The sequence below is a fragment of the Marmota monax genome, unplaced genomic scaffold (assembly GCF_021218885.2).
Source record: "Marmota monax isolate L192 unplaced genomic scaffold, Marmota_monax_Labrador192_F-V1.1 WCK01_AAM20220418_F8-fsc00014, whole genome shotgun sequence".
Lineage (NCBI taxonomy): Eukaryota > Metazoa > Chordata > Mammalia > Rodentia > Sciuridae > Marmota > Marmota monax.
In genome coordinates, this window is record NW_026695222.1 from 33,173,580 (window position 1) to 33,180,431 (window position 6,852).

General features: G+C 55.0%; 1 long non-coding RNA gene across 3 annotated transcripts; it reads right to left on the reverse strand.

Annotated features, from left to right (window-relative positions):
• Window positions 1–4,382: 4,382 nt before the first annotated feature.
• Window positions 4,383–6,171, reverse strand: LOC124085682 (uncharacterized). 3 transcript variants are annotated; one of them, XR_006849522.2, is made up of 4 exons: window positions 5,720–6,171; window positions 5,193–5,344; window positions 4,995–5,083; window positions 4,383–4,621 (listed from the first exon to the last, which is right to left on the reverse strand). It is a non-coding gene; the product is annotated as an uncharacterized LOC124085682 (long non-coding RNA). The 3 variants fall into 3 exon arrangements; XR_006849520.2 differs by having other exon boundaries at window positions 4,383–5,083; XR_006849521.2 differs by having other exon boundaries at window positions 4,913–5,344.
• Between the last annotated feature and the right edge of the window lie 681 nt (window positions 6,172–6,852).

The following is a 6,852-nucleotide window of genomic DNA, read 5'->3' on the forward strand; positions in this document are numbered from 1 at the left end:
CTGGGAGCTTCCCGTCCACAGAAGGGACGACAAGCAAGTGATGGCCCAGGGGGCAAGGGCCGCAGATGCCGTGGGGCTGCCCGCCCTCCTGTCCTCGCCTGTGGCCTGCAACGCCTCCTCACTGCCCCGCAGCCTGTGAGCTGGGAGTGACCTCCTGCAAGCAGCCCTGAACCCCACCCTCCAGCGCATCCCTGGGGGCCTGTCCCTCACCTCCCAGAGGCCCACCGCAGCCCATGGCGATCGCCTGGGTCATCCCACCAGGACGGCAGTCTTTCCTTCCTGGTCCCCTTCTCTGTCCTCCTGCCAGAGCCTTCCAGGGTCTACGGACTCAGTCTAACATCAGCTCCCACCAGGCTGAGGGTCGGCTTCTGGAAGAATCCAACCCAAGGCCCGGGTGAAACTTACAGCACAGCGACAGTGGGAAGGGCTCAGGGAAGGACGCAGCCGGGGCTGGGCAGGGGTGGGCGGCCGTGACTGTTCAGGGACGGTCAGCACGGCCCACCGAGAGGCAGGCACTGGAGTGAGTGCCCAGGTGACCAGCAGTGGCCCCTGGACTCTGGGAAAAGAGTAGCCAGAGAAGGTTCAGACTGGAGGTGGGAAGCAACTGGCCTGTCCTGGGAAGCGCAGGTGACCACACGGTCAGAGCAGAGGGGAGAACTGCAGAGACCCACAGCTCGAGGTGGGAGACGTCTGGGGTGGGGTAGCTGCTGGGGCGTCACCTACCAGGTAGCTCTGACCCCACAGAGAACGGGCTGCAGGGGAAGGCAGAGCAGGGAGCCCCGAGGGCCAGGCGCACGTGGGGTCAGCGGGGCGCAGATGGCAGGAAGAGGAGGGGCTGGAGTCCCAATGCCCCTTTCAAGGGCACCCCGCCACCAGCTGGCTTCCTCCCACGTCCTCCCAATAGCAGCACAGACTGGGGACAAGCCTTCAACAGCCCAGCCCTCAGGGGACATCCAGGATCCAAACTATAGCAGTGTGTGTGTGTGTGTGTGTGTGTGTGTGGTGTGTGTGGGTGTGTGTGCGTGATGTGAGTGTGTGTGTGGTGTGTGTGTGGTGTGTGTGTGGTGTGTGTGTGGGTGTGTGTGTGGTGTGTGTGTGTGCGTGATGTGTGTGTGTGTGTGGTGTGTGTGTGTGGTGTGTGTGGTGTGTGTGGGGGTGTGGTATGGTGTGTGTGTGTTGTGTGTGTGTCATGTGTGCGTGTCTTGTGTGTGTAGTGTGTGTGTGTGATGTGAGTGTGTGTGTGGTATGGTATGTGTGGTGTGTGTGGTGTGTGTGTGTGGAGTGTGTGTGTCGTGTGTGTGGTGTGTGTGTGTGTGTGATGTATGTGTGTCATGTGTGTGTCATGTGTGTGTGTGGTGTGTGTGTGCATGATGTGAGTGTGTGTGTGGTGTGTGTGTGGTGTGTGTGTGGTGTGTGTGGGGGTGTGTGTGTGGTGTGTGTGTGTGCGTGATGTGTGTGTGTGTGGTGTGTGTGGTGTGTGTGGGGGTGTGGTATGGTGTGTGTGTGTGTTTGGTGTGTGTGTGTGCATGGTGTGTGTGTGATGTGAGTGTGTGTGTGTGTGTGTGTGGTGTGTGTGGTGTGTGTGGGGGTGTGGTATGGTGTGTGTGTGTGTGTTTGGTGTGTGTGTGATGTGAGTGTGTGTGTGGTATGGTGTGTGTGTGTTGTGTGTGTGTCTTGTGTGTGTAGTGTGTGTGTGATGTGAGTGTGTGTGTGGTATGGTATGTGTGGTGTGTGGTGTGTGTGTGTGTGGAGTGTGTGTGTCGTGTGTGTGGTGTGTGTGTGTGTGATGTATGTGTGTCAGGTGTGTGTCATGTGTGTGTGTGTGTGGTGTGTGTGTGCATGGTGTGTGTGTGATGTGTGTGCGTGGTATGGTATGTGTGGTGTGTGTGTGTCCTGTGTGTGTCATGTGTGTGTGTGTGGTGTGTGTGTGTGCATGGTGTGTATGTGATGTGAGTGTGTGTGTGGTATGGTATGTGTGTGTGTGTGATGTGTGTGTGTGGTATGGTGTGTGTGTGTGATGTGTGTGTGTGTGATGTGTGTGTGTGTGTGATGTGTGTGTGTGTGTGTTGGGTTTTGTGGGGTCCTGGGAATGTAGCAATGTAAGGACAGACAGGTGCGCTCTGGCTTGTTTCAATGCAGGTTCTCTCCGCAGTTGGAGAAAGAGGGTCGGTTGTAAGGGAAGAGCAGATTGTCCCCAGTAGTGCCTGAGCCCCACTTGACCCCATTCATGCAAAAGTACTCGTGTGTCCCTGCCAAAATAAAAACCTGCTGAAACCCGAGAAGCCATCTGGGCTCAGCACGTGAGGAATCCTCGTCCACCCCAGACAGCGAGCAGTCTTGACTGGGAGGGAATCTGAGCCGGTCTCAAAAGACCAATGAAATTTGACAAGAAAATGGCAGCGAGACAGAAAATGGAAAGAATTCCAGCCAAGGACAGAGTTGGGACAGGGAGGCATGTGAAGGGCCAGGTGTTTCCCCAGTCCACGGAGACGGAGGGCCTGTGTCGGAGCCGCATTCCTATGGGGCCCCCGAATTTCACAGACGCCGTCCCCCATGAGGGGTGAGACTTGGGAGAAGGACCAGATCTCACTCCTGTGGTCAGTCGTGTTATAGGGCAAAGGTAAAGGGATTTTGCAGATGGAATTAAACAATTATAATGGAAAGGAGATCAGCCTGGGAGCACATGGCGTGATGGGGAAACCCTTTAAAAGAGAGCCCAAGGTTTCCCCGGAAGCCAGAGAGATGCTCTCCCACTGCCCCTGAAGAAGCAAGCCATCACTGAAAGGGGGGATCCTACAGTTCAGACAGGAGGCACCCCACAAAGCTCTGTGTGAGACGCTGCAAGAGGCTTTGGATTGACCACTGATGCAGATTAACTGGGTGGTAACTGCAGGCAGTGGGGTGGCTGCAGGAGGGGGTCACGGACGTGCCTTTGGGGCTTCTCTTTGCCCTTGGTGAGTGCAGCCTCTCTGACGCCTTCTGGCCCTCCCCCGAGCTGCTTGCCCCTGCCACCCCTTCCACCGACCTTGTGCCTCACCTGGGGCACAGAGTCTCGCAGCCCACAGTCTATGGACTGGGACCTCTGAAATTGGGAGACAAATAAACTTTTTGGCTCCTAATTGCTCATCAGATCTTTTGGTCACAGCAGCAAAAAAGTTGACAGGCATATGGACAATTTCCAACATGACAACAAATTTTCATTTGTTGTCACACTCCACTAAAACTGGGGAGACAGGTTGTCGAGGAAAACCTTAAGAAAATGCTTCTGTTTGAAATCCCACCTCCTGGAAAAACACCTCTGAGATGGCTGTGACACCAAGAGTTCTGCAGCCAGAAGGAAACGAGACCTTCCAACAACCCTGTGAGCAAGGGAATGGACCCTCGGATGAGACCCCCAGCCCAGCCCACCTTGGCTGAGCCTTGGAGACCCGCATCTGGGCCTTGCTAGGCGGGTCCCTGACTTCTGACCTCCAGAAACCGGGAGCACATACTAGAACATTGTTCCAGGGTGCTCAGGTGATTTACCAGGTAGCCACAGAGAACTAAAGCAGCCACCTGTGACAGGCCCCATGTGGGCTCCAGAGAACCACACGGGACAGCTGCCCTGAGTTCCTGGGCTCACGCTCTGGTGGGGGAGACAGCGCACACTCAGGAAGTGAAATCAGGAACCAAGCCAGCTACGAAATGCTGTCACCAGGATGAACATGGCTTTGAAAGGTGACCAGGGTGGGGCTGCATTGGGAGGGGCCGCGGTCAGAGGAGGCCAGACTGAGGGGACAGCTTTTGCTGAGATCCCAAGGGTGATAGGGAACTGGCCCCAGCCAAGGGACGACACGTGGCCCGGGTCTTTGGACGGGCAGGGCTGGAGTCTCTTCTCACCCAACAAACCTCGGCTGCTCCCCATTGATTTCTACGGTTGTCACGCACTGAACCTGTTCTACAGTGCTTACAAATGCTTCTTCACGCTCAGGATTCTCTCACAGCCCTGGTCATCTGTGGGGCAACGGGGAGGCCCTGAGAAGTAACCCACGGCTGGAACCCAGTGCCAAGAACCAGAGTGGCCAGAGGGCCCGCACGGCAGCTGGATGTCTGTTTTGTTTCATATACTTTTAAAATACGTGGATTCCTTTTCACGGTTGTCTGCTGTTTTGGCAAGGAACGCTGATTTTCCATTAGTGCTAATGACATCAAGTTACTCTTAAAAATAGGCTTTGGGGGCGCTTAACTTGTACACAACACAAGTCAGCAATTTAAGTCAACATTTTAATAAGTTTTGACAAGCGTGGGCAGTCACGGGACCACCAGGACCGACGTGATCTAGAACAGTCCATCAGCCCCCCTCCCCCTGGGCAGTCAGTCAGTCTCTACCCCGCCCGCCTGCCCCGACAGTGGCCACGCTTTCACTTCCTTTTTGAATTTTCTAGAACTACTTGTAAATGGGATCACGCGACGGTCTGTCTTCCTGTCTTCCCACGAGGACTCCGAGGCCCTTCCATGTGGCTTTGGTCAGTGGAGCTCTTCCTGGGTGGTGGTGCTGAGCAGCGTGGTTTTCCATCCCGTGTTTACACGCTCACTGGTTTATCGCTCATCGGTCCCCACGCATTTGTGTTGTTGAAGGGGGCTGTTGGGGATAGCACCGTGAAGTGTGGGTGTGTGTTTTAATTCTCTGGACAGACACCGAGGCCTGGGATCACTAGGCCAGACAGTGGGGGTGAGTTTATTTGCAAAGTGGCAAAAACACCTCCAGCTACCTAGGAGTGTCCCCCGGGCTCCTAACCTTTGGGACCCCTGGATTTTGTTCTCACTTCTCTGGTTCCCAGAGAAGCACCACTGCCCCTCAACTGACGCTTGGATTCCAGCCCAGTGAGACCCTGAGTGGCCACAGCCACTCCATGTGGGACTTCTGACTTACAAAACTGAGATGATAGATGGACATTGACTTAAGCTGCTGAATGCAAGGCAATCTGTCACACAGCCACACAAACGTAATGCACCTCTCAGGAAGCCATCCGTGAAATACACGAGGACCTTCTCTGGGAGCCAGGGAGCGCTGGGCCTGGCATGGGGACTTTCCGGGGCTCTCCTGCAGCAATAGATCACCCGGTGCACGTGACCTTCCCCTCGCTCTGCTAGAAGGTCCCTCATGGTAGTGCCAGAGATGGGCGTACCCCGTTGGGCACTGAACAGCCCACCTTTATCCTATTTTGGTGAAGAACACTCTATGGAAGACCTTTGATGTTTCCAGATATAAATAAAGCAGATGCGGGCTCCATTTGGGCAGCAGCTCAATCCATCTGGTCATCTGGCCTGTCCCGTCCCCGCTTTGGAAACTACTTTCTGTGTTCTGGGATGGGGGGGGTGGGGGTTCACCATTTTATTTCTCTTAGCTTTTATTTCTCACCCAGCCCATTCCACCAAAGGAAAAAACCCTATGAGAGTCGGGCTAAGAGATCCCTACGTTTCAAGAAAAATTATGGAGTTTGTAGTCCTTGGAGGAACGGGAGAATTTACCATAAATTTCTATGCAAGCAAAATGCACCCAGTTGGAAACTCAGGCACCCTGCTTCCCCCCACACACACCCCCGAATGGCCTCTGCGGGCGTTTGTACTCCTGACTCTGGTTTCCCGTTTCTGGAAACTTCTAAGAGCTCCTTGTCAAGCTCCCTGCAGAGAGCAAGGAATCTCAGGGCCCCGCATGCCTGGGGCACGCTCCGCTCACTTGGAGGTGATGTCATCCCTGCAAGCGCCAGGCCTCTGTTTGGAGGTGTTTTCTTCCGTTCTTTGTGCGGGTTCTTTGTTTTCCTTCTAAGACTCGGGAGCCAGTCCAAGCCCTGTTTGCTTCCCCGAAGAGGACAAGGACGTGTTAACACCAACAGCCGCTCTGCAACCAGAGGCGCTGTCCCCTAATTGCAGGCTGCTATTGAAACACTCCAGGGCCAGACAAAGCCCCTCATTTGGGAGGAAAATTAATTGTACACCAACAAGAACACATTTCATCCTGAATTAAATTCTTTAACATTCCCTTGGCAGAGAACTCTCTGGCTGTTTCTTTTCTGTTTGGTGTCAAAGTTTCCCCCTTCCCTAGGAGAATTTTTGGCAAGTGGATCCAGGCTTACAGGTCCCCCGAGGGTTTTGCTGGTCACCTCCCTTTATTGCTCCTTCTCTTGCCCATTGAAGCTGCCATTGCTCCAGCCCACCCTGAGCCGTGACCCTCCCACCCCAGCCTGTCCCTTCCCATGCAGCCCCTCTGAGGAGTGAAATGGTCCCCAGTCCACAACACGCTGCTTCTCCCCGACGCCCCGAGGTGCAGGAAAGATTAACCATGATGAATCGCAGCCAGCAGAAGACGCTACGCGGGGAAAGAGCTTGCGCCAGCCGCGACTCCGAGATTTATTGCCAAGTGCCACGAATAACGAAATCATCCATCTTCCACGGACGGGGAAAGGGCTCCACGGAAAATTTGAAAAGGGCAACAAGGACAGTGCTGCCCCCTGTTGGGAGCTGGCTGTGACCCCTGCCCAGTAACCAGCCCCGCAGGCTGGGGACTGCACAGAGCAGGCGCCCCTGGCCAGCCACCTGTAGGAGCCAGGTTGCCCCTGACCCCAACCCACGACTCACCTGCAGAAGGAGAAGAGGGTCTCAGCTGTAACTGCCAACGCGATGACTGGATCCTGGTTCCTACAGTTTGTGATTCCCAGCTTCCAGGAACACAGCCCTTGTCTCAGTGATCCCAACGTGTCAATCACGGTCCCAACAAGAACCAGGCTGGCACTCCATCCGTAAGCCGAGGATTGTGTAGCATTAAGAAGCGGCTGGCCAAGGCGCGGGCCAATCTCAAAGCAGCAGGAGAGA